The 27921-nt window shown below is 43.9% G+C and overlaps 1 long non-coding RNA gene across 1 annotated transcript in view; it reads right to left on the reverse strand.

Moving 5' to 3' along the window:
• Nucleotides 1–21640, reverse strand: part of LOC148136059 (uncharacterized) — a 31066-nt gene extending 9426 nt beyond the window's left edge. Inside the window, exons 1-3 of the long non-coding RNA XR_015754749.1 lie at nt 21502–21640; nt 20939–21112; nt 1057–1153 (exon numbers count right to left, since the gene is read on the reverse strand). This is a non-coding gene — a long non-coding RNA (uncharacterized LOC148136059). The remainder of the gene's footprint in view (nt 1–1056; nt 1154–20938; nt 21113–21501) is intronic.
• Nucleotides 21641–27921: the final 6281 nt, after the last annotated feature.

Here is a 27921-nt window from a genome sequence, read left to right on the forward strand (position 1 = left end):
GTTCAAAGAGATAAAAATCATCCAAATAATAACCAACATTGAAGAAATATAAAATATATACCAACCAGAGAAGTATGAAGCTGACAGCTACAACAAAGAGTAAAGTCACTGATTTCTTTCTGCTCTCTATCTCGGGGTCGTTCTCTATTTTTCTTTGACTCCTCAGTCCCTTATGTGTCTTAACTACCTGAAAAATGTGTCTCGTACTTCCATAAAAATGTTTTGTGGCTCTCACTGTCTCCATAGAGCTCACTGTGAACTGACTCTGGATGAACCCTGTTTGCTTGTGGCTTCGAATTGAGGGGTGTGATAAATTCAAAATGGTATTTACATCATTATGAAGAGTTGCTTCCATCTGCAAAATAGCTCCTAAACCCCTGCCTCAGTTCATATTTGGTGAAACAGTCATTTTGCGGTTGTTATATCTGGACCTTTGTAACAAGCACCATATCGGCTGGAGACCAGATTATAAACTCCATACCTTTACTTTCTCCAAAATGTCTTCCTCCCTTCTGCTTTGCATATCCCAGCAAATTCCAATATTCCCTGATCAACCTGTGATTGCAAGAACCAACACAGACACACTATCCTCCAAATTCTTAATTTTAAATTCTCACTCATGTATTCAGGATGTTCAGAAAGAGAATAAAAGTGAATGGGAGAAGTGGTATTAAAAATGTTTCAATATATCAATAACTCAGCCAATGAGCATCATTATAATATCTGTAGGTGGTGTAACAGTACCATGGAACACTGTTAATGATCATTTCGGCTTCAAATCGAAAATAGTTGGGAATATTCTTTAAAGAAAGGAAAATTCAGATTATTGCTAGAACCCTCATTGCAGTTTTCTCTGTGCAATACTGAGATGTCATCTGATGAATATAAATTGCAACAAATCAATCAAAAGAAAAAGCGACAGTGAACCAGACAGAACAATCAACGGTCAAGCGGCTCAGGGCATAGATAGCGCTACAAACAAGAGTCATGTCCAGAAGGCACCATGGATAATAATAGTAAATAAACTTAGAAAGCATGATATCAAAAGTAACGTACAGTAGATCAGACACTGCCATGGTTACCAGATAGCGAGCGGTGCATGTCGAAAGACCACACTTGCCCTCAGATAAGATTAGAATTGCTGCTCGACGAACTGTAAGAGAGAGAAAGGAAAAAAAGAGACAAAGTTACTGATCAAATATTCTCTATGCATGATGGATTTTAGCACAAAGATAATTGTTGCTCTGTGTCTTATCATCTGAACCAATATAGTAACACCTCTCAAATCAAACAATTGCCCTTCTAGAGACGCATAGGGAAATGCATCAGCAGCAAATCACCCCCAGAAACAAATTAATGTACTCAATATTTTTTGGTGGAATCAGAAGTTGTTTCTTCTCTTTCATAGGTTACTGTGACTGGCAGGAGCTTCCCATAAGACCACAATATCCAAAAGAAGACACCTGGAATCAATAAAGTAGAGAATGGGAGACACCTGACATGGACATTAACTGCAAAATGTTTGCATTCGGTTTTGGAGTCTCCACAGCTCAGATTGCCTCCAGAATTTTATATCCACACTTTATGAAGGACAGTACAAGATATGGAATCACTCCACAGTAACCAGAAATGGATGCCCTCAACATTATGGACAGGTGAATGATTGGACATTGAGTCACTCTCTCATGCACAGGACTGAACACACTGACAATCAGAACTTTGAAGGTATTCAGCAGTGAATCCAACCACCATGTCCCAGGTTAGATTGCACCAAAATTAAAAGAAGTGCCTTTTTTAAAAAATCTGTACAGTGTGGATACAAGTCCTTCATCCCAACAAGTCCACACCAGCTCTCTGAAGAGCATCGCACTCAAACACCTGCCTCCCAATCCCAGTAACGCTGTGTTTCCCATGGCCAATCCACCGACCCTGCACATTTTTGGACTGTGGAAGGAGACCAAAGCACCCAGATGAAACTGATACAGACCCAGGGAGAATGTGTAATCAGCACACAGTCACCAGAAGCTGGGATTGAACCTGTCTTCTTGGTGCTGCAAGACAGCAGTGCTAACCACTGAGCCACCATGCCGCCCAACGTCCAATATTTGTGATGGAATTCCTCCACATGTTCAAGCCTCTAAACCACAGTCTTCACACAAATAAAATCTGACTCCATGTAACATAGTTCATTGCATCTTTCCAGTTTAGAAATCAGACACTTTATCTGAGATTAAGCAAAGCTTCTTGCTTGATGTCCAGGTTCATGCACCCAAACTTCTCTCCTAGTCCCTCTCCCTGTGAATGGAAACCCCCCCTCCCAGATTTGGAGCACACACCCAGGCTAAGAGTCTTCACGGTTTAACCAGCACTCTCTGTGGAGATCACCAGAATTGCACCACAATTTTGTTCTAGGAGAGCAAACATAGAATAGCATTTATTGTCACATATACTCAATGAGTATAGTGAGGAGTTTATACCTCACCAATTACAGTACCGACTGAGATACAAAAGTAAACGTTCAGGACAGCAGACCACGCTGGCAGCTAGTTTTCAGTTCGCACCAGTGACACACAATGCCGGGAAGCTGCTATGCAAGGAGGCTGCTACGCCAGACTAGGACGTTGCCATATCACCCCGGGAGGCTGCTGCACCAGGCGGGGAGGTCACTGTGCTGTAAGGCCACTGTACCAGGTCAGGAGGATGCCACACTGAGAGGCCACTGTGCCAGGATGGGAGGATGGCACGCCATGCTGGAAGGCTGCTGCGCTAGGCTGGGAGACCCTTGCAACAGGCCAGGAGGATGTCATGCCTCACCGGAATGCTGCTATGGGAACCATAAGGCTGCCCACAACCTGCCAGGAAGCTGTTGGGTCAGGCCAGGAGACCGTGAGAGAAGGCTGCTGTGCCAGGCTGGAGTCATCACCAAAGGGCGCAAATCATCTCTGCAGGCAAGGACTTGTGCTCCCCAGAGGACGGGAGTGGTTGCCAGAGGCCGGGAATCATCTCTACAGGCAAGGAATCATTGCTCACCAGCGGCCAGGAAGAAAAGGAGCAGGAAAAGAGAAAGAAGAACACGTGGCGCGGATGAGTTCTGGCTGGAACATCCTACTCCACTGCCTTCTTGGAGCTTGGTATCAGGGACTGCTGCTGTGGATCCAGTTCAATGTCAAAGATTAGGGGAGATGATGGCGTTTTGGTCTTGTGAGACAATGAGTTCAGAGATCAAGGGGAGCTGGGTTCGATATCCCCAACGGCAGATGGTGAATTCAATACAAATCTAGACTTAACAGTCTAATGGTGACCAGTAAACTGTTATCAGTTGTCAGGAAAAAAGAATCCCATCTCCTTCACAAATGTCTTTCAGAGAAGGAAAGCTTTCATTCTAACACAGTCTGGGCTACATGGGACTACAGTGTGTAGGAAATATGCCTTTAAGAGAGATTTATTTTGTCCTGTTTCTCTTGAAGAGAGCTATTGTCAACTAATGGTGAGGTGTCTGCTCCATGGAAAGCAGAGTAAATAGCTTTGATATTTTTAAAATTTACACAACAACATCCTGAGTGGATGGAGTTCGGCTCACAAACTCCCAGAGTTTTAGTTTCTGCTTTCTGTTGTTGAACTTGGTGTTTTGGAATTGAAACTGGTCAATAGAGCTCTCTCTCTGCTGCTACAAAAAAATCTTGAGGGCTCTCTCAGTTGTTGAAAGGGTTCTTTCAGTATTTCATTTTGCTGCGTTAGAATGAGAAGACTGCAATGAGAATCACACTGTTTTGCTGAATTTGCTTTCGCCAAGGGTGTGTTTATGGATGAGTTAAAATACAAATTACTTTGTCTCTGGTCAGTAATATAAAATAGAATGCATCTGCAAATACAATTCTGCAAATGCGAATTCACTCATTGACTTATGTGTGTGTGTGCGTATGTGTGTGAGAGAGAGAGAAAGAGAGTGTGTGTGTGTTGGGGGAGAGGGACAGAGTGTGAGTGTGTGCATGCTTCGTGGAGTGTGCAGAGGTGGAGTGGTCGATAGCCACATTTGATACCCATGAGGATGGCCTTAACGGGATCTGGGGTTTATGTTACACTTCAGTTGACTCCACTACAATATACTCACACATATACTCACACATTCTTATATGCACATACACTCACATTGACCCTCTCACATACATATTCTCTCTCTCAGCCACACACACTTACAATCCCCACTTGCACACCCTCTCACAGTCTATCAAGCATACACACACGCTCGCACACATACACACACACGCTCGCACACACACACACACACACTCTCTCTTACACACATACATGCAGACATATGCATGCACATACACACATGCTCCTCTCTCCCTCACATGTACACACACAGACATTTACGTCAATGGGCTGAATTGTATTTGGAGATACAATCTATTTTGCTCAAAAAGCACATAACCTGCAGGCAGTGAATGCAGGCAGTTAATCCATGTAACATTTTATAAATTCCTACGTTGGAACTAGAACCAGTCTGACTCAAGGATGGAATAGATACAGTCTCTCACCTCACACATTTAATGCCTTGTCTGAGCAGTGATGTCAATTCTTTTGTAAAATCTTAAGTTATCTCGGGAATATGACTTGAAAGAAATTCTGGAATTTACATATTAATGAATTAAAACCCGCAACCCATTCTAAAAGAAAGACTTAACAGCAATCTAGATTTCTTCAATACATTGTATCAGTTGCATGACACTATGATCTTGTGCTCTAAATTCTGTGTCTTATGAACCTGCCCCATGAGCTACCAAATGAAGGAGAGGTGTTCCGAAAGCTACTACAGGTACACAATCCTTTATCTGAACCCTCAGGACCAGTTGGTTTTTGGAATTCGGAAGTTTTTGCATTTCAAAATAAGTGACTGTTTAATTGTGATTTTTTTTCAAATTGTACTGAACATCAATTTCATTGGTGAGTATTACAGGCCCTGAGACAAAATTGATGCCTGCCAGTGCTGGGTCATGCCCCCATGTCACATCTGAGTGATGTGGGTTGAGTGGTTATGGAGTTGGGTTAACTGTTTGCACGCCAAACAACTTTGTGAATGAGAAAAATCTTCACAAAAGGAACTTTGGATTTGGGAGCTTTTCGGATTTCAGGATTTTGAATAAAGGATTGACTACCTGTGCTTCTAAATAAACCTGTTGAACTATAAAAGCAAATGACTGCGGATACTGGAATCTGAAACTAAGAGAAAATGCTGGAAATTCTCAGCAGGTCTGGCAGCATCAAAGCTTTGACAAAGGGTCAGTTAGACTCGAAACGTCAGCTCATTTCTCTCCTTACAGATGCTGCCACACCTGCTGAGATTTTCCAGCATTTTCTCTTTTGGTTGTTTAACTATAACTTGGTGTCGTATAATCTGATTAAGATCTTATTAAGGAACAGATATTCTGTGAATGCAATTCAAACAGTCCTGTGTTTGTCACACTTTAGAGTTAACACTTGCTTCTTTGGAAGCGGCTGGGAATAAAAAAAGGGATTCTGGATCAGTGGTGCTGGAAGAGCACAGCAATTCAGGCAGCATCCGAGGACAGGCAAAATCAACGTTTCGGACAAAAGCCCTTCATCAGGAATAAAGGCTGAGAGCCTGAAGCATGGAGAGATAAGCTAGGGGAGGGTGGGGGTGGGGAGAGAGTAGCATAGAGTACAATAGGTCAGTGGGGGAGGAGATAAAGGTGATATGTCAGGGAAGAGGGGGTGGAGTGGATAGGTGGAAAAGGAGCTGGGCAGGTCGGACAAGTCCGGACAAGTTGAGTTGCTGGAGGTTAGAAGCTAGGATGAGGTGGGGGAAGGGGAAATGAGGAAACTGTTGAAGTCCACATTGATACCCTGGGATTGCAGTGTTCCGAGGCGGAAGATGAGGCGTTCTTCCTCCAGGCGTCTGGTGGTGAGGGAGCGGCGGTGGAGGAGGCCCAGCACCTCCATATCCTCGGCAGAGTGGGAGGGGGAGTTGAAATGTTGAGCCACTGGGCGATTTGGTTGATTGATGCGGGTGTCTCTGAGATGTTCCCTAAAGCGCTCTGCTAGGAGGTGCCCAGTCTACCTGGCCTTCTCCACCGCCGCTCCCTCACCACCAGACGCCTGGAGGAAGAACGCCTCATCTTCCGCCTCGGAACACTTCAACCCCAGGGCATCAATGTGGACTTCAACAGTTTCCTCATTTCCCCTTCCCCCACCTCATCCTAGCTTCTAACCTCCTGCAACTCAACTTGTCCGGACTTGTCCGATCTGCCCAGCTCCTTTTCCATCTATCCACTCCACCCCCTCTTCCCTGACCTATCACCTTTATCTCCTCCTCCACTGACCTATTGTCCTCTATGCTACTCTCTCCCCACCCCCACCCTCCTCTAGCTTATCTCTCCACGCTTCAGGCTCTCAGCTTTTATTCCTGATGAAGAGCTTTTGCCCGAAACGTTGATTTTGCCTGTCCTCGGATGCTGCCTGAATTGCTGTGCTCTTCCAGCACCACTGATCCAGAATCTGGTTTCCAGCATCTGCAGTCATTGTTTTTACCTAATTAAAAAAAAGGAAATGTGTGACATAGTCTGGACAACCGACAAAGTCAGAATATTTGTCATTATCATACGAAAAGAAGAGAAATGCCCGCAACTCGAGAAATTGGATTTGTGAGTTCTGTTAGTGACATTAAAATATGCTGGGCAAAATTGAGTCGTAATGTCTTAAGTCAAACGTCTCATTCAAGATTTTCTCTATTTAATAGCCCATATTCTGCATTCTGTACTGTTAATTCTCTGACATGCTCTCAAACTCAATTATTAATCATAGTCACAATATTGCAGATACTAAACTCAGTTATTTGTTGAAGCAGACATTTTTATTCCTATTAATATTTTTTTATTCCTGTATGTCCATCCAATATTCACCTGTCCACTCCACCCCCTTCCATGAACCAATCACAATTACCCCCACCTGCATCCACCTATCACCATCTCGCCTGCCCTTCCCCCAGCCCTACTCCCCATTTATTTCTGAGCTCCCGTCCCCTTCCCTCCCTCGTCCTGATGAAGGATCCCAGCCCAAAACATCATTGACTTCCCTGCTCCTCCAATGCAGACTGACCTGCTGTGCTTCTCCAACTCCACATTGTTGACTTATATTTGTTTATCTCCAGCGGATCATTTAACTTTGGAAACTTTGGACCAAACATATCCACCCAACTGAGAATATTTTCCCACATGCAATCCATCACTTTTCCAAGCTACATTTATAGCTCCATTTGTGAACAGATCAGAAATGAGAAATATAATACAAATAAAGCATCACATGGTTTCAAATAAGTTATCATTCTATTTCCCACTGCAGTCAGATATTCCATTGCATTCAGTTCCCCACAAACAATTAAAATTTATAGTCTAAGATATACCTCCTGAGGTCACGGGTATTCTGCTGTTAGTGCTCCACATTTACTCCAATGCTATATTTACAGATACCCACAGAAAAGCAAGAATACTGGCTCAGAAGTTCATATCTGAGCAGTTACCCACATTCTGTACAATTCTACAATGACACATCCTCCCAGCAACATCAGGGTCCAGCCTGAGGTTTGTGATCCCCATTCAGTACAATTTCATGATCAGAGTGATTCCTGGAGATCTGGATCAACAGTACACAACATTACAATCAATCTCTGAATAATGCAGAGTGTCTGTGAGCTACAGTCAGAGTTTCTTTCCTCAGCTGAGAAATTACACCACAGAGTAAGTTTGGAAATGTTAACTGCAGACATTAATCTCACACAGTGGAAACTCGCATGAACCCAGCGATCTGTCCTCACCAATGTCATGACCCCACACATCCACTGACTGATAAAAACCCACAAGACGTTCAAAGCCATCTCTGCTGACCCTCACTTTTTAACTCCATAATAACCTGCTGTATCCATTGATTACCCTGTTTTATCTGGGCTCCCATTTGGAGGAAGCTGACTGAGCAAGATCCCTTTCCATCAAGGAATGGGAAACACCAGGTGTCACTGCGAGGTGGGTTGTTACAAAATCCATCTGAACGATAGCAGGCTGTGAACTACCATAGAGAGAGGATGGTCTTTCGAAACCCTTTCTAGACCAGCCAGGGCCGGTGCTCAGCCAAACCCTATCAATGTGGCCTCAGTGTAAACCAATTCTGCACAGAATAGGGAAACACACCTTACTGAGGAGCCTCCGAACTGACAAACTATTCACTTTAAATTCAGTCAGTGAGGACACTATTGTCTGACATCAGAATTTCCCTTGCTAAATGGAAATATAACAATTATCAGTCGTAAGTGGAAATAACTATGTTTCAATGCAGTGATTTATGCAATTTAAGTTATAACAAAACCTCCCAGGAACACCAACGATAGCAAGATGGTGTAGCATACTGTTGTGATCCTTAGCCTTAGAAAATACATTTTGTTGTTTGTGAAACAACCTCCCCCTTCCTGCTGCTGGCAATCTGTCCAAATTGGAGAATCCTCTCAGAATTGGAGATGAGACAGTTCCAGAGACTTTATTTTATATTGTGTTGCATCTCCACTGGGAAACTGTGATTACACCTTCAGGCTTCTTATAATTTTGAACAATAGCTTTATTTTAATGATGTGATGTCATTGAGATTTAATCTGTAATTGAATACGCCAAAGACAGCACTAATCTGATCCTGGTCTCAACCGTTAATTCCAACTTGTCTTCAAACAACAATACTTAAATTATTTCAAGCACTATTAGCCACATCAATATCTCAATACCTTTTAATATCCTTTTAAGTGATGACCTTCATTCTGCTGAGGCTATTCAGACATTCAATACCTCATGCTGGAGAGTTCCTTGAGAGCTGTTCTACTGCATGCTGTTATCCCCCAGCTTTCCTTGTTCATTCAGTTTTATAACTCATTTGGGAAATTCTTTGTCTAACACTGTCAAAATTTGCCTTCCTTAACTTTGAGATCAGGTTGATCCTTTTCCACCACTACTTTAAAACTACAAAGAACAAAGACAAAGAAAATTACAGCACAGGAACAGGCCCTTCGGCCCTCCAAGCCTGCGCCGATCCAACTCCTCTGTCTAAACCTGTCGCCTATTTTCTAAGGATCTGTGTCCCTCTGCTCCCTGCCCGTTCATATATCTGTCTAGATACATCTTAAATGATGCTACTGTGCCCACCTCTACACCTTCGCTGGCAACTCTTTCCAGGCATCAACCATTCTCTGCATAAATAACTTTCCACGCATATCTCCCTTAAACATTTCCCCTCTTACTTGGAACTCGTTATCCCTAGTATTTGAGACCTCCACTCTGGGAAAAAGCTTCTGGCTATCCACCCTATCTATATATCACATGGTTTTGTAGACCTCAACCTGCATCTTTCTAATGAAAATAATCCTAATCTACTCAACCTTCCTTCATCGCAAGTACCCTCCATACCAGGCAACATCCTGGTGAACTTCCTTTGCACACTCTCCAAACCATCCACATGCTTTTGGTAATGTGGCAACCAGAACGGTACGCAGCATTCCAAATGTGGCTGAACCAAAGTCTTACATAACTGTAATATGACTTGCCAACTCTTGTCCTCAATACCCCATCCAATGTAGGAAAGCATGCCATATGCCTTCTTGACCACTGTATCGACCTGCATTGCCACCTTCAGGATACAATGTGGGTGGCACGGTGGTTAGCACTGCTGCCTCACAGTGCCGGAGACTCAGGTTCAATTCCCACATCAGGCAACTGTCTGTGTGGAGTTTGCACATTCTCCCTGTGTCTGCGTGGGTTTCCTCCGGGTGCTCTGGTTTCTTCCCACAATCCAAAAATGTGCAGGTTAGGTGAATTGGCCATGCTAAATTGCCTGTAGTATTTGGTGAAGGGTAAATGTAGGAAAATGGGTCTGGGTGGGTTGCTCTTCGGAGGGTTGGTGTGGACTTATTGGGCCAAAGGGCCTGTTTCCACACTATAAGTAATCTAATGAACACCCTGATCTCTCTGCACATCAATTTTCCCCAGGGCTTTTCCATTCAATGTATAGTTCGCTCTAGAATTGGATTTTCTAAAATGCATCACCTCGCATTTTCCCGGAATGAACTCCATCTGCCATTTCTCTGCCCAACTCTCCAATCTATCCATATTCTGCTGCATTCTCTGACAGTCCCCTTCACTACCTGCTACTCCACCAATCTTAGTGTCATCTGCAAACTTGCTAATCAGACAATCCGTACCTTTTTCCAGATCATTTATGTGAAACACACTGACCACGGTTCTCCATTTTGAGAAACTTCCTTCCACTACTACTCTATCTCCTGCTGCCCAGCCAATTCTCTATCCATCTAGCTTATACACCCTGAACCACATGCGACCTACCATTGGGAACCTTACCAAATGTCTGACTGAAGTCCATGTATATGACATCTACAGCCCTTTCCTCATCAATCAACTTTGTGACTTCCTCAAGGAATGCTATTAAGTTGGTAAGGCATGACTTCCCCTGCAAAAAGACATGTTGCCTATCACTGATAAGCCCATTTTCTTCCAAATGGGTGTATATCCTTTCCTTCAGTATGGCAGGCTCTTTGGTCTATAATTGCGTGGGTAATCCCTGCTACCTTTCTTAAACAAGGGGACAGTATTTGCAATTCTCCAGTTCTCTGGGACCTCACCAATGTTCAAGGATGCTGCAAAGATATTTGTAAAGGCCCCAGTTATTTCCTCTCTCACGTCCCTCAGTAACCTGGGTTAGATCCCATCCAGACCTGGAGACTTGTCCACTTTAATTCCTTTTAGAATACCCAACACGTGCTCCCTCCTTTTGCCAACTTGACCTAGAGTAATCAAGCATCTATTCCTAACCTCAACATCTGTCATGTCCCTCTACTCGGTGAATACTGACGCAAAGTACTCATTAAGAATCTCACTCATTTTCACTGACACCATGTATAACCTCCCTTCTTTGTCCTTGAGTGGGCCAACCCTTTCTCTAGTTACCCTCTTGCTCCTTATATATGAATAAAAGGCTTCAGGATTTTCCTTAAACTTGTTTGCTAAAGATATATCATGAGCCCTTTTAGCCCTCTTAATTCCTCATTTCAGATTGGTCCTACTCTCCAGATATTCTTCCAAAGCTTATGTACCTTCCTTATGTTCGCTTATGTCGATCTTATGTATGCTTCCTTTTTCCTCTTTGCTAGTCCCACAATTTCACCTGTCATCCATGATTGCCTCAGCTTGCCATTTCTATCCTTCATTTTCACATAGACATATCTGTCTGGCTGTCTAATCAACCTCTCTTTAAAAGCCTCCCACATAGCAAAGAGAATTATAATCACTGGCCCCAAAGTGCTGTCCCATTGACTCCTCAGTCACTCGCCCTGCTTTATTTCCCAAGGTCAAAAAGGCTACCTGGTGAAGGAGCAGCGCTCCAATAACACATACTTCCAAATACCTGTTGGACTATAATCTGGACTTTTAACTTTGTCCACTCCAGTCTAATATTGGCACCTCCATATCATTATTTCCAAGAGTAGACCAAGTTTTGCTCCTTCTCTAGTTGCTACATCCACAGACTGATTATGAGAATATTCTTGCACAGAATCTTCACCCAAACCCTTGATACTAATAATAGTAATATTAGCAAATTTTCTGGGTGGCAGGGTGAAATGTGAGGAGGATGTTAGGAGAATACAGGGTAACCTGGACAGGCTAGGTGAGTGGACGGATGCATGGCAGATGCAGTTTAATGTGGATAAATGTGTGGTTATCCACTTTGGTGGCAAGAACAAGAAGGCAGATTACTACCTAAATGGAGTCAAGTTAGGTAAAGGGGCAGTACAATGAGATCTGGGTGTTCTTGTACATCAGTCAATGAAAGCAAGCATGCAGGTACAGCAGGTAGTGAAGAAAGCTAATAGCATGCTGACCTTCACGAGGTCAATTCTTGGAATGGCGGGACTATCTTATGCTGAAAGATTGAAGCGACAGGGCTTGTATACGCTTGAGTTTAGAAGGCTGAGAGGGGATCTGATTGAGAACTATAAGATTACTAAAGAATTAGACACCCTGAAGGCAGGAAGCATGTTTCTGCTGATGGGTGAGTCCTGTACCAGAGGACACAGTTTAAAAATAAGGGGTAGGTCATTTAGAACAGAGTTAAGGAGAAACTACTTCACCCAGAGAGTGTTGGATGTATGGAATGCTCTGCCCCAGTAGGCTGTGGAGGCCAAGTCTCTTGATACTTTCAAGAAAAAGTTGGATAGAGCTCTTAAGGATAGTGAAATCAAGGATTATGGGGATAAGGCAGGAACAGGATACTGGTTGAGGATGATCAGCCACGATTATAGTGAATGGCGGTGCTGGCTCGAAGGGCAGAATGGTCTACTTCTGCACCTATTGTCTATTATCTATTGTCTATGGCAGTCGTAGTCTACATTTGAAAGTTAAAATTCTCTACTCTTACCACCCCATTATTGTTACAGATAACTGTAATCTCCTTACAAATATGCTTTTCAATTTTATGCTGAAATATTTAGGAGTGAAACTACTGTCAGACACTTTGTTGAATTAGCATTGTAAAACACAAAATTTGCTCTAAGGACCAAAATCTGTGAGATTGTACTTTATCAGTCGATACCTGATACTGTATATGATTATTGCAATCAAGAATTGTTATTAGTAGACACTTTACAATATCAGTATCCGTATTACTCATAAACACTGCCCATTATTACTATTATCAGTGAAAATAAACATTGGGGGCTGACTTTGATTCTAATCATATTTCTTTCTATTCTATCCAGGTTATACAATGTTGATCTCACAGATTTTTGGGCGAAAGATTTCTCCACTACTGTTGTTGTGTACAGTTCGGTCACCACAATACCAGAAGGATGTGGATGCTTTAGAGAGGGTACAGAAAAGATTTACCAGAATGTTGGCTGGCCTGGGGGATTTTAGCGTGAAGAAAGGTTAGATAGACTGAGTTTGTTTTCAGTGGAATGCAGGAAGTGACCTGATAGAAGTTTATAAGATTGTGAATTTTGAGTGGGAGCAGCGGCCGAGTTGAGGTGAACCCGGGAGACTACAGCTAAGGTAAGAGTTTTTTTCAAAATTACTTACCTGTAGCGGGCAGCGGTGTTTTGTTTTCTCTCTCCTTCACAGAAAGAGCGGGAGCAGCAGAGGAAGTGACGGCAAGCAGAGGGGCAGCCGGGAAGGAGAACTGAGTATAAATACTCACTGTTTCACGACCAACGGTCATTTGAGTGGGAGCAGCGGCCGAGTTGAGGTGAACCCGGGAGACTACAGCTAAGGTAAGAGTTTTTTTCAAAATTACTTACCTGTAGCGGGCAGCGGTGTTTTGTTTTCTCTCTCCTTCACAGAAAGAGCGGGAGCAGCAGAGGAAGTGACGGCAAGCAGAGGGGCAGCCGGGAAGGAGAACTGAGTATAAATACTCACTGTTTCACGACCAACGGTCATTTGAGTGGGAGCAGCGGCCGAGTTGAGGTGAACCCGGGAGACTACAGCTAAGGTAAGAGTTTTTTTCAAAATTACTTACCTGTAGCGGGCAGCGGTGTTTTGTTTTCTCTCTCCTTCACAGAAAGAGCGGGAGCAGCAGAGGAAGTGACGGCAAGCAGAGGGGCAGCCGGGAAGGAGAACTGAGTATAAATACTCACTGTTTCACGACCAACGGTCATTTGAGTGGGAGCAGCGGCCGAGTTGAGGTGAACCCGGGAGACTACAGCTAAGGTAAGAGTTTTTTTCAAAATTACTTACCTGTAGCGGGCAGCGGTGTTTTGTTTTCTCTCTCCTTCACAGAAAGAGCGGGAGCAGCAGAGGAAGTGACGGCAAGCAGAGGGGCAGCCGGGAAGGAGAACTGAGTATAAATACTCACTGTTTCACGACCAACGGTCATTTGAGTGGGAGCAGCGGCCGAGTTGAGGTGAACCCGGGAGACGACAGCTAAGGTAAGAGTTTTTTTCAAAATTACTTACCTGTAGCGGGCAGCGGTGTTTTGTTTTCTCTCTCCTTCACAGAAAGAGCGGGAGCAGCAGAGGAAGTGACGGCAAGCAGAGGGGCAGCCGGGAAGGAGAACTGAGTATAAATACTCACTGTTTCACGACCAACGGTCATTTGAGTGGGAGCAGCGGCCGAGTTGAGGTGAACCCGGGAGACTACAGCTAAGGTAAGAGTTTTTTTCAAAATTACTTACCTGTAGCGGACAGCGGTGTTTTGTTTTCTCTCTCCTTCACAGAAAGAGCGGGAGCAGCAGAGGAAGTGACGGCAAGCAGAGGGGCAGCCGGGAAGGAGAACTGAGTATAAATACTCACTGTTTCACGACCAACGGTCATTTGAGTGGGAGCAGCGGCCGAGTTGAGGTGAACCCGGGAGACTACAGCTAAGGTAAGAGTTTTTTTCAAAATTACTTACCTGTAGCGGGCAGCGGTGTTTTGTTTTCTCTCTCCTTCACAGAAAGAGCGGGAGCAGCAGAGGAAGTGACGGCAAGCAGAGGGGCAGCCGGGAAGGAGAACTGAGTATAAATACTCACTGTTTCACGACCAACGGTCATTTGAGTGGGAGCAGCGGCCGAGTTGAGGTGAACCCGGGAGACTACAGCTAAGGTAAGAGTTTTTTTCAAAATTACTTACCTGTAGCGGGCAGCGGTGTTTTGTTTTCTCTCTCCTTCACAGAAAGAGCGGGAGCAGCAGAGGAAGTGACGGCAAGCAGAGGGGCAGCCGGGAAGGAGAACTGAGTATAAATACTCACTGTTTCACGACCAACGGTCATTTGAGTGGGAGCAGCGGCCGAGTTGAGGTGAACCCGGGAGACTACAGCTAAGGTAAGAGTTTTTTTCAAAATTACTTACCTGTAGCGGGCAGCGGTGTTTTGTTTTCTCTCTCCTTCACAGAAAGAGCGGGAGCAGCAGAGGAAGTGACGGCAAGCAGAGGGGCAGCCGAGACCCGGAAGCAGTTAGTGTAAGCTTACCTGGGTAGGTTTTTCCCCTTTAAAAGCGTGAAGGAAAGGAACCCGAGGCACTACACGGGTAGTGCCTCCCACCCGCCCTCCTCCTCTAACCTAATAATAACATCTGTTGTGGCAAGCAGGTAAGTGCTGAATTTTGCTTGTATTATTTAGACAGTTTTTTTTTTAAACAGTTAGCTTTAGAGGGATGGCAGTGAAGGCAGTGCAATGTTCCTCCTGCAACATGTATGAGGTGAGGGATGCCATCGACGTCCCTGCCGATTACACTTGCAGGAAGTGCACCCATCTCCAGCTCCTCCAAGACCGTGTTAGGGAACTGGAGCTGGAGTTGGATGAACTTCGGATCATTCGGGAGGCAGAGGGGGTCATAGATCAGAGTTATAGGGAAGTAGTAACTCCAAAGATGGCAGATAGATGGGTTACAGTGAGGGGGACTGGGAGGAAGCAGCCAGTGCAGGGACCTCCTGCGGCCATTCCCCTCAAGAACAAGTATATCGTTTTGGATACTTGTGGGGGGGGATGACTTACCAGGGGTAAGTAACGGGGCTCAGGTCTCTGGCACGGAGCCTGTCCCCGTTACTCAGAAGGGAAGGGTGAAGAAGAGCAGAGCAGTAGTAATTGGGGACTCGATAGTTCGTGGCACAGATAGGCGGTTTTGTGGGAACGAGAGAGACTCACGTTTGGTATGTTGCCTCCCAGGTGCAAGGGTACGTGATGTCTCTGATCGTGTTTTCCGGGTCCTGGAGGGGGAGGGGGAGCAACCCGAAGTCGTGGTCCACATTGGCACCAACGACATAGGTAGGAGGAGTGCTGAGGATGTTAGACAGGCTTTCAGGGAGCTAGGTTGGAAGTTCGGAGTTAGAACAAACAGAGTTGTTGTCTCTGGTTTGTTACCCGTGCCACGTGATAGAGATTCGAGGAATAGGGAGAGAGAACACTTAAATGCGTGGCTTCAGGGATGGTGCAGGAGGGAGGGGTTCCAGTTTTTGGATAACTGGGGTTCTTTCTGGGGACGGTGGGACCTCTATAAACAGGATGGTCTACACCTGAACCTGAGGGGAACCAGTATCCTTGGGGGGAGGTTTGCTAGTGCTCTTGGGGGGGGTTTAAACTAACTCGGCAGGGGCATGGGAACCCAGATTGTAGCTTCAGGGTGCAGGGCCTGGAGTGTAGGGAGGTGAGGAACATGGCATCAATTTCCAAGGAGGGTGCCTGTAAACAGGGAAGTGGCTTGAAGTGTGTATACTTCAATGCAAGAAGTATACGAAATAAGGTAGGTGAACTTGCAGCATTGGTTGGTACCTGGGACTTCGATGTTGTGGCTATTACGGAGACATGGCTAGAACAGGGACAGGATTGGCTGTTGCAGGTTCCGGGATTTAAATGTTTTAGTAGGGTCAGAGGTGGGGGTAAAAGAGGGGGAGGTGTGGCATTGCTTGTCAAAGATAGTATTACAGCGGTGGAAAGGACGATGGATGAGGACTTGCCATCTGAGGTAGTTTGGGCTGAGGTTAGGAATAGGAAAGGTGAGGTCACCCTGTTAGGAGTCTTTTACAGGCCTCCTAATAGTCCTAGAATCATTGAAGAAAGGATTGGGAAGGTGATTCAGGAGATGAGTGACAGTAATAGGGTGGTTGTTATGGGGGACTTTAACTTTCCTGATATTGATTGGGAAAGCTATAGCTCAAGTTCGTTAGATGGGTCAGTGTTTGTTCAATGTGTGCAGGAGAGTTTCCTGACACAATATGTAGACAGGCCAACAAGAGGTGAGGCCATACTGGATTTGGTTCTGGGTAACGAACCAGGCCAGGTGTTAGAATTAGAGGTAGGTGAGCACTTTGGGGATAGTGACCATAATTCGGTGATTTTTACACTCGTGATGGAGAGGGATAAGTGTGTACTACAGGGCAAGAATTATAGCTGGGGTAAGGGAAATTATGATGCGGTGAGGCATGACTTAGGATGTGTGGCTTGGAAAAGTAGACTCCAAGGCAAGAGTGTAAATGATATGTGGAACTTGTTCAAGGGGCAACTATTGAGTGTCCTTGATAATTATGTACCTGTCAGGCAGGAAGGAAAGGGTCGAGCGAGGGAGCCGTGGTTTAATAAGGAATTGGAATCCCTTGTTAAATGGAAGAGGGCGGCCTATCTCAAGATGAGACGTGAAGGTTCAATTGGGGCGATTGAGAGTTATAGGGTAGCCAGGAAGGACCTGAAGAGAGAGCTAAAAGCAGCAAGGAGGGGACATGAAAGGTCCGTAGTCGATAGGATTAGGGAAAACCCTAAGGCTTTCTATAGGTATGTTAGGAATAAAAGAATGACTAGGGTAGGAATAGGTCCAGTCAAGGATAGTAGGGGGAAGTTGCGTGTGGAGGCGGAAGAGATTGGGGAGACACTGAATGAATACTTTTCTTCAGTATTTACTCAGGAACAGGGCATTGTTGTCGATGAGAATACTGAGTCACAAATAAGTAGAATGGATGGCTTTGAGGTATGTAGAGAAGAGGTGTTGGAAATCCTGGAAAAGGTGAAAATTGATAAGTCCCCTGGGCCTGATGGCATTTATCCTAGGATTCTCTGGGAAGCAAGGGAGGAGATTGCAGAGCCATTGGCCTTGATTTTTATGTCCTCTTTATCTACAGGAGTAGTCCCAGAAGACTGGAGGATAGCAAATGTGGTTCCCTTGTTCAAAAAGGGGAGTAGGGATAGCCCTAGTAACTATAGGCCGGTGAGTCTCACTTCTGTTGTGGGCAAAGTCTTAGAGAGAATTGTAAGGGATAGGATTTATGCACATCTGGATAGGAATAATGTGATCAAGGATAGTCAGCATGGTTTTGTGAAGGGCAAGTCGTGCCTCACAAACCTTATTGAATTCTTTGAAAAGGTGACGAAGGAGGTTGATGAGGGGAAAGCGGTAGATGTGGTATATATGGATTTTAGTAAGGCATTTGATAAGGTTCCCCATGGTAGGCTACTGCAGAAAATACGGAGATATGGCATTGAGGGTGAGTTGGAGGTTTGGATTAGGAATTGGCTGGATGGAAGAAGACAGAGGGTAGTAGTTGATGGCAAAGTTTCTTCATGGAGTGCCGTCACTAGCGGTGTTCCGCAAGGATCTGTTTTGGGACCATTGCTGTTTGTCATTTTTATAAATGACCTGGAAGAGGGGTTAGAAGGTTGGGTGAGCAAGTTTGCGGATGATACGAAAGTCGGAGGAGTTGTTGACAGTGAGGAAGCATGTGGCAGGTTACAGCAGGATATAGAGAAGCTGCAGAGCTGGGCAGAAAGGTGGCAGATGGAATTCAATGTAGCTAAGTGCGAGGTGATTCACTTTGGGAAGAATAACAAAAAGATGGGGTTGCTGAAAGTTGCTACCCAGGTAAATAGTGCGGTGAGGAAGGCATATGGCGTACTGGCTTTTATTGGTAGAGGAATTGAGTTCCGGAGTCCTGAGGTCATGATGCAGTTGTATAAGACTCTGGTACGGCCGCATCTGGAATATTGTGTGCAGTTTTGGTCGCCATACTATAGGAAGGATGTGGAGGCATTGGAACGGGTGCAGAGGAGGTTTACCAGGATGTTGCCTGGTATGGAAGGAAAATCGTATGAGGAAAGACTGAGGCACTTGGGGCTGTTTTCACTGGAGAAAAGAAGGTTTAGGGGTGACTTGATTGAGGTGTACAAGATGATTAGGGGGTTAGATAGGGTAGACAGTATGAACCTTTTCCCGCGTATTGAGTCGGGTATTACAAGGGGGCATAGCTTTAAAATAAGGGGGGGTAGATATAGGACTGATGTTAGGGGTAGGTTCTTCACTCAGCGAGTAGTTAGTTCATGGAATGCCCTGCCAGTATCAGTGGTGGACTCTCCCACTTTATGGGCATTTAAGAGGGCATTGGATAGGTATATGGAGGATAGTGGGTTAGTGTAGTTTAGGTGGGCTTGGATCGGCACAACATCGAGGGCCCAAGGGACTGTACTGCGCTGTATTCTTCTATGTTCTATGTTCTATGAATGGCATGGGTAGAATGGAAAGTATGAGCCTTTTTTCCAGGGTGGAGGTGCCAATTATTCAGAGAGACAGGTTCCAGGTATTAGTGGGGGTGTGTTTAAAAGAGATATGTGAGGCACATTTTTCATGTGAAGTGTAGTGCGTGACAGGAACACGCTGCCAGAGGTGGTAGTGGAAGCAGACACAATAGCAGCATTTTAGAAGCACTTGTAACAACACATGAATAGGAAGAAAATAGAGGGATATTTGATCCTGTAAGTGAAGACAGTTTTAGGATAGAAGAGCAAAATGTCTCAGCACAGGCATTGAGGACTGAATGGCCTGTTCCTATGCTGTATTGCTCTTTGTTCTTTGCTGGTACAAACCAGTCACTGAAAGTTCTGGATTTGAGATCAAATCCATTCACAAACAAATTTGTCCCCACTGTGTCCTGCCTTATACATAAGACCATAAGACATAGGAGTGGAAGTAAGGCCATTCGGCCATCGAGTCCACTCCGCCATTCCATCATGGCTGATAGCCATTTCAACTCCACTTACCTGCATTCTCCCTATAGCCCTTAATTCCTTGTGACATCAAGAATTTATCAATCTCTGCCTTGAAGACATTTAGCGTCCCAGCCTCCACTGCACTCTGCGCAATGAATTCCACAGGCCCACCACTCTCTGGCTGAAAAAATGTCTCCGCGTTTATGTTCTGAACTTACCCCCTCTAATTCTAAGGCTGTGTCCACAGGTCCTAGCCCCATCACCTAATGGAAACAATTTCCTAGCGTCCACCCTTTCCAAGCCATGTATTATCTGGTAAATTTCTATTAGATCTCCCCTTAATCTTCTAAACTCCAATGAATACTCCAACTCCAGGATCCTCAGCCGTTCCTCGTACGTTAGACCTACTATTCCAGGGATCATCCGTGTGAATCTCCGCTGGACACGCTCCAGTGCCAGTATATCCCTCCTGAGGTGTGGGGACCAAAACTGGACACAGTGCTCCATATGAGGCCTAACCAGAGTTTTATAAAGTCTCAGTAGCACAATGATGCTTTTATATTCCAAACCTCTTGAGATAAATGACAATATTGCATTCGCTTTCTTAATCACGAACTCAACCTGCATGTTTACCTTTAAAGGATCCTCGACTAACACTCCCAGATCCCTTTGTACTTTGGCTTTACGAATTTTCTCACCGTTTAAAAAGTAGTCCATGCTTGTATTCTTTTTTCCAAAGTGCAAGACCTTGCATTTGCTCAGATTGAATTCCATCAGCCATTTCCTGGACCACTCTCCCAAACTTTCTAAATCCTTCTGCAGCCTTCCCACTTCCTCAGTACTACCTGTCTGACCACCTAACTTTGTATCATCAGCAAACTTTGCTAGAACGCCCCCAGTCCCTTCATCCAGATCATTAATATATAATGTGAACAGCTGCGGCCCCAACACTGAACCCTGCGGGACACCGCTTGTCACCGGCTGCCATTCCGAAAAAGAACCTTTTATCCCAACTCTCTGCCTTCTGTCAGACAGTCAATCCTCAATCCATGCCAGTAGCTTGCCTCGAACACCACTGACCCTCCATTTACTCAGCAGCCTCCTGTGTGGCACCTTATCAAAGGCCTTTTGGAAGTCTAGGTAAATCACATCCACTGGGTTTCCCTGGTCTAACCTACTTGTCACCTCTTCAAAGAATTCCAACAGGTTTGGCAGGCACGACCTCCCCTTACTAAATCCATGTTGACTTGTTCTAATCCAACCCTGCTCTTCCAAGAATTTAGAAACCTCATCCTTAATGATGGATTCTAGAATTTTACCAATGTCTGCAGGTTTGGAAAAGATTGTGTTAGTGTCTGTCTTTTTGCTAATATAAAATATAATATGATCTAGTCTCCTTTATCGGTAACATATGTCAAGGATTATTAAAATATTACCTCCGTTTTATTTATGGTTGTGTTCAATCTGTTTATTTCCTGTTTTCTTTTCAATCTGTTTCCAGCTGTTTGGGAATCAGTTCAGGCCAAAGGGACAGAGACAATTGGAGTCAGCACAGGAACCTACAGCTGCACTGACTGTAGCCGTGGGTGAATGTTTCAGACTCTTCAGGGCTAGAACAAAAAAGAGAAGAACAACTTTCACATTGTTGGGGTGGCAATGATATAAGGGGTTAGAATAGAGAGAGTGCAGGATTAAAACTACACGACACATGGCTATAGGTCAATAGGAGCAGGGAGAAAAAGTCACAATGAAAACCCATGTGTGTCTCCCCCATTGAGAAACAGCTGGGGCTTGTTTTCAGTTGAAAATGAATCGATATTTGATGTAAAGGTAGGAGACTGCAAGGTTTAAGTTGGTGTCTCAGAGAGAACAGATAGACAAAGGCCACAATACAACATGGTATTTTTGATTCCTAATGGATAATATAATATGGAGGTGCCTGATGAAGGAGCAGCTCTCTGAAAGCTAGTATTTTTAAATGAACCTGTTAGACTATAACCTGATGTTGTGTGATTTTTAATTCAATGGATAACGTGGGAGAGCTTGGACATCGGTTTCGAAGAAATAACTTGAAACCCGTTTAAATCAGCTGGCAGATCCTCTGAAGACTTTAATCCTCGGTTCAAAGTCCTGATGTCAGGGCTTGGGTTTGCTCCATCTGACCAATTAGAACATCACGTCACCTATTAACAGTTAATTAGAAATTAGTTAATTATGCAGTTAGCAGTACAATATAATTTGATTCAGTTAAATATGTTAACTTTTTATTATCTTCAGGGAACATTTATTCAACTTGGATGATTTATCCTGCTTAACTGTAATAAAGTTGTGTTTTCCTCAACGATGTCTCAACTCTAGCAGTCAGTCCCAAACACTAAATTAGAACAAGGCTATTGATTGGTATGTTTTCTGCTCAAACTATATTTTGTCTATAGAAGTCACAACTATATCTATATCACCTGTCTCTTATGGAAAACATGTACAGTCACCAGTAGAGGGGGAATTGTGTGTTTGTCTGTGTGAGAGGGGTGGATATTCAGAATCTAGCAGAGGGAGATTGCTGTTGGTGGTGTACGTTCTGTAATTGACACTGACCTGAGTGTCAACATCTTTAACACAATTTGTGTCAAGCAACTATTTCCCAACATTGACTGTAGATGAACTATTGACGAAAAATGGAACAGCCTTGTAACATTCAGTTACAAATTCCTAGGAATGAAGAACCTTTGTTTAATGCATGTATGTTCAATTCATCATACATTTCTGTTTATTTTTAAAAACATTTTGTCCATTTGTATAATTGTTTTATGTTAAATTGTAGAATGTATTTAGCATAATTTGTATAATCTCAAATTCATTAAAATGTTGATTAAAGTTACCTTTCCTCCTTTGGTCATTTCATGACAACTGCATAGCTTATACAAGTATAATTAGTCCATTCAGTCAATTTGTATTCTTAGTAAGTCAAGTGCCTCCTCTGGTGAGTCATCATCCAGAGGAGCAGCATCTGATAGATACTAAATTTCAGCATGGAAGTTTGGGCATGGAGGTACTGGGGTAGGCAAGGGTCGATTAACCAGATTCCTTTTTGGCTTAGGCAAAAAACAATATAAGGTCCGCTTCATGCATAGATGGATGACAATGTATATTCCTAAGATGAGACAAAGGACTATCAGTACATCCCATATGATCCACCCATATAGCGACTATAGCCAGCAACTAACACTCCATCCACATGAATCGGATAACGGTGGGGCAGGTACCTTCCCTGTGTCTTGACCCGATTTATTGATAACATCTGTGTTGTCCAAATGTTTTTCGAGAAATCATCGAAGTAGGTGCCACATTGCGGGCCAATGACTGAATAAGCACCTCCTTTAGCAAGGAGGAAATCTAGCACGAGCTGATTCTGAAGCATCATCATCTGGATCCCCTGTAACTCTTTGTTCACCAGCTTCAGAGCATGGGCAGTTGAGTTGGCAAGTTTTTCTATGTCATTGCCAGGTCACTTATCTGATCTAGGGCCATCTCAACACACCAGCCAGGAATAAGACCTCCCAGCAACCTGGACCACCAGGCTTGTTGATGGAAAAATTTGTGTAAGTTTTGTTTGTCCTTTACTTTTTATTCCGTACTGATTCACATTTTGGTGGGTGTTCCATTCATCATCTATTTCAGACATTTCATGGTGGAGGGTAAAATGTGGTAACGTGTGTACTACGGCACAACTTCCGTACCAGTCATTGGGTAAATATGAGTCGGCTTTGTTTTCACATAGTCAATGAAGGTTAAAAGGAGCTCCAAGGGTGCGCTTCTGTGAGTGAATGAGGAGTCCACTCAGAGTGAGAGCTGAATCTTATAAACAGTGAGTGCTACCAAATGTTATGTTCAGTTGTCCAAGGGTATTAACAGACGGAGAGCAGGGGTATGATCAGTGTCTTTGATAATATTTTTACGTGGTTTTGTTTCACTTGCCCCATATTGAGGGTACCAGAAGGTCTTTCAGTGCACCATTTTAACAGCAGACCAACGTTAATATTGAATCCTTTAGGTTTGTACACTTTACACAGTGATGCGCTTCTTCTACCAAATGGGTGTTTCCATCACAAATGAGGGACTGCATAAGTGGATGAGTCCTATTTACACACTGTACATCAGAATGATAGAAGAGTGATTAGATAACACATGGATCAGGAGGTTTAGCTTAAATAAAGAAACCATTAGTAACAGGAGGAGGATTTGGAGAGCATAGTATTTTTGGTCTTGGTTCATCTTTCCAGCTTGTCTTGTCAATTGCTGTAGCTACTGAATACAGGAAACGTGTAAAGGTATTGCTGTCGGTGGCATTGGGTTGGATAGGAGAGGATTCCATTAAGAAGGTGTAGATGGTCAGTCTCATTTCGGTACTGTGTGCTCAATATTGCAATCTGTACAGTTCAGTTTGAGGGGAATAGACAAACATTTCAAGTAACACTTTTTGGTATACAGAGCGGATGAGGTTATGGAATTATGCCAATTCATGATGACTGGCACAGAAGTGTTGTGAGGATGACAATAAGGTCGAGAGTGATATTTACTTACATAATGTGAGTAGTTTAAATGAGTTTCAGCTGGGTGGTTGCATTCATAACTTCCCATAGTTTTAGTACAGGTTTCACTTATGCAGTCACACTGGAGTTTAGCCGGTCTGAGATATCACAGATAGGTTGGTTACAGCTGGGCGCATGTACTTCGGTTGGGTTTTCATCAGATGCCAATATCAGTACTAACACTAGGACTGTGAGGAAGATACAAGCTTGCAACGTCCTTTGTCGCCCATATTGAACGTCCTTCTACCTTTACTATAGTTTCAGTTGTCAGAAGAATTTCATAAGGATCTTTCCAGTAGAGGCCCAATTTTTCATGATTGAAGTCTTTCAGTAGTAGGTAGTCACAAGGGTTAATGTCTTTAAACGTTGGGGCTTTTTCTTCTTTCTTCCCTGGTGACTGATAGGCTTCTTTGACCTGTTGATGATAAGACTGCAATGCTTTGGTTAGCTTAATCAGGTACCTGAGCATCTCTTCTGTCATGGCATGCACATCAATAGGGTGTTGGGCAGTTAATGGTGCAGACCAGCAAGTCCTCAAGGGTTTTCCATATATCAGTTCAGCCGCTAAGAATCCCGTCTTTTCTGCATAATGGTTGGCATATTTAAAAGGGTAATTGGGAGTACTTGCAGCTAATTAAGATCCGTTTAGAGTCATAGAGATGTACAGCATGAAAACAGACCGTTCGGTCGAATCCATCCACGCCGAACAGATATCCCAACCCAATCTCGTTCCACCTGCCAGCATCCAGCCCATATCCCTCCAAAACCTTTCTATTCATATACCCATCCAAATGCCTCTTAAATGTTGCAATTGTACCAGCCTCCACCACTTCCTCTGGCAGCTCAATTCATACACGTACCACCCTCTGCGTGAAATAGTTGCCTCTTACGTCTCTTTTGTATCTTTCCCCTCTCACCATAAAGCTATACCCTCTAGTTCTGGACTTCTCGACCTCAACGAAAAGAATTTGTCTATTTATCCTATCCATGCCCCTTATAATTTTGTAAACCTCGATAAGGTCACCCCTCAGCTTTCAACACTCCAGGGAAAACAGCCCCAGCCTGTTCAGCCTCTTGCTGTAGCTCAGATCCTTGGCAACATCCTTGTAAATCTTTTCTGAACCCTTTCAAGTTTCATAACATCTTTCCGATAGGAAGGAGATCAGAAATGCACACAACATTCCAACAGTGACCTATCCAATGTCCTGTACAGCCACAACATGACCTCCCAACGCCTGTACTCAATATTCTGACCAATAAAGGAAAGCATACCAAATACCTTCTTCACTATCTTATCTATTTGTGACTCCACTTTAAAGGAGCTATGAACCTGCACTCCAAGGTCTCTCTGTTCAGCAACACTCCCTAGGACCTTACCATTAAGTCGATAAGTCCTGCTAAGATTTGCTTTCCCAAAATGTAGCACCTCGCATTTATCTGAATTAAACTCCATCTGCCACTTCTCAGCCCATTGACCCATCTGGTCCAGAACCTGTTGTAATCTAAGGTAACCCTCTTCGCTGTCTACTACACCTTCAATTTTGGTGTCATCTGCAAACTTACTAACAGTACCTCTTATGTTCGCATCCAAATCATTTATGTAAATGACAAAAAGTAGAGGGCCCAGCACAGATCCTTGTGGCACACCACTGGTTGCAGGCCTCCAGTCTGAAAAACAACCCTCCACCACCACCCTCTATCTTCTACCTTTGAGCGAGTTCTGTAACTAAGTGGCTAGTTCTCCCTGTATTCCATGAGATATAACCTTGCTAATCAGTCTCCCATGGGGAACCTTGTCGAACGTCATACTGAAGTCCATACAGATCACATCTACTGCTCTGCTCTCATCAATCTTCTTTGTTACTTCTTCAAAAATCTCAATCAAGTTTGTGAGACATGATTTCCCACACACAAAGCCACGTTGACTATCCCTAATCAGTCCTTGCCTTTCCAAATACATGTACACCCTGTCCCTCAAGATTCCCTCCAACAACTTGCCCACCACCGAGGTCAGGCTCACCGGTCTATAGTTCCCTGGCTTGTCTTTACCACCCTTCTTAAACAGTGGCACCACATTTGCCAACCTCCAGTCTTCCACCACCTCATCTGTGACTATCGATGATACAAACATCTCAGCAAGAGGCCCAGCAATCACTTCTCTAGCTTCCCAGAGTTCTCGGGTACACCTGATCAGGTCCTGGGGATTTATCCACTTTTAACCGTTTCAAGACATCCAGGACTTCCTCCTCTGTAATCTGGACATTTTGCAAGATGTCATCATCTATTTCCTTACAGTCTATATCTTCCATATCCTCTTCCACAATAAATACTGATGCAAAATATTCATTTAATATCTTCCCCATTTTCTGTGGCTCCACACAGAGGCGCCTTGATGATCTTTGAGGGGCCTTATTCTCTCCCTAGTTACCCTTTTGTCCATAATATATTTGTAAAAACCCTTTGGAGTCTCCTTAATTCTATTTGCCAAAGCCACCTAATGTCCCCATTTTGCTCTCTTGATTTGCCTCTTAAGTAAACTCCTACTTTCTTTGTACTCTTCTAAGGATTCACTCGATCTATTCTGTCTATACCTGACATATGCCTCCTTCTTTTTTCTTAAACAAACCCTGAATTTCTTTAGTCATCCAGCATTCCCTATACATACCAGCCTTCCCTTCCACCCTGACAGGAATATACTTTCTCTCGATTCTTGTTATCTCATTTCCGAAGGCTTCCCATTTCTAGCCGTCGCTTTACATGCCAACATCTGCCTCCAATCAGCTTTCTTCTACCAATTTTCTTACCTGACCTTTTAAGGTATCATTGGCTCTTTCTACAATTCCCGCTGCTTGGGGGTGGTTGGCACAATGGAACTTTTTATTCATATTCAAACTCTTACACTGTGCCTTGGCTAGCTCCGCACAGAAGTGGGGGCCATTGTTGGAAGAGACTGTTACTGGTATTCCAAATCTGGGTATGATTTCCTTTAGTAGAATTTTACAAGTAGTTGTTGCTGTGCAGTCAGTACAGGGATAAGCTTCAATCCATTTACTAAATACATTGATTATCACTGAACAATATTTATAACAATGACATCTCGGTAACTCTACAAAATCTAACTGGATAGTATCAAAAGGTGCACTTGGCAAGGGAGTTTCATCTGGTGGATACTTTACTCCTTTCCCGGGATTATCCTTTTAACAAATTAAGCAATTTGCAGTTCTTGTTTTGCTGTTTCTTGCAGGTTGGGATTCCATCAAATTTGGAAAATTCTGTCCACCATTCCTTCCTTACCTATATGCATGCGTGTATGTACATAATCAACTAGAATAGGCAAAGTCGTGTTGGACAGACATGTCTGTCCTTCCGGCATAACCCAAAGCTTATTGTAACATAACAATCATGGTCTATCCACCTTTGTTTCTCCTCATCAGAGGTGTCCCCCTGATGGGTCCGTATTTGCTCTAGGTCAGGCATGGTCAGGGTGTCAGAAGAGGTTCCCTATTTGTCATTTCAGTAACCACGTCTTTTTGCTCAAAACCTGCTTTCTTAGCCGCTTAGCAGAGTTGTTGCTTTGGGCGACATCGGAAGCATCAGAGGAGTGGCGAAGAAGACATTTGGTATGCTTTCATTTATTGGTCAGAGTATTGAGTACAGGAGTTGGGAGGTCATGTTGTGGCTGTACGGGGCATTGGTTAGGCCATTTTTGGAATATTGCATGCAATTATGGTCTCCTTCCTACTGGAAGGATGTAGAAAGGGTTCAGAAAAGATTTACAAGGATGTTGCCAGGGTTGGAGGATTTGAGCTATAGGGAGAGGCTGAATAGGC

Source organism: Chiloscyllium plagiosum, unplaced genomic scaffold (assembly GCF_037043375.1).
Source record: "Chiloscyllium plagiosum isolate Xiang-an unplaced genomic scaffold, Cpla_swu_hap1 HiC_scaffold_47, whole genome shotgun sequence".
Taxonomy (NCBI): Eukaryota; Metazoa; Chordata; class Chondrichthyes; order Orectolobiformes; family Hemiscylliidae; genus Chiloscyllium; species Chiloscyllium plagiosum.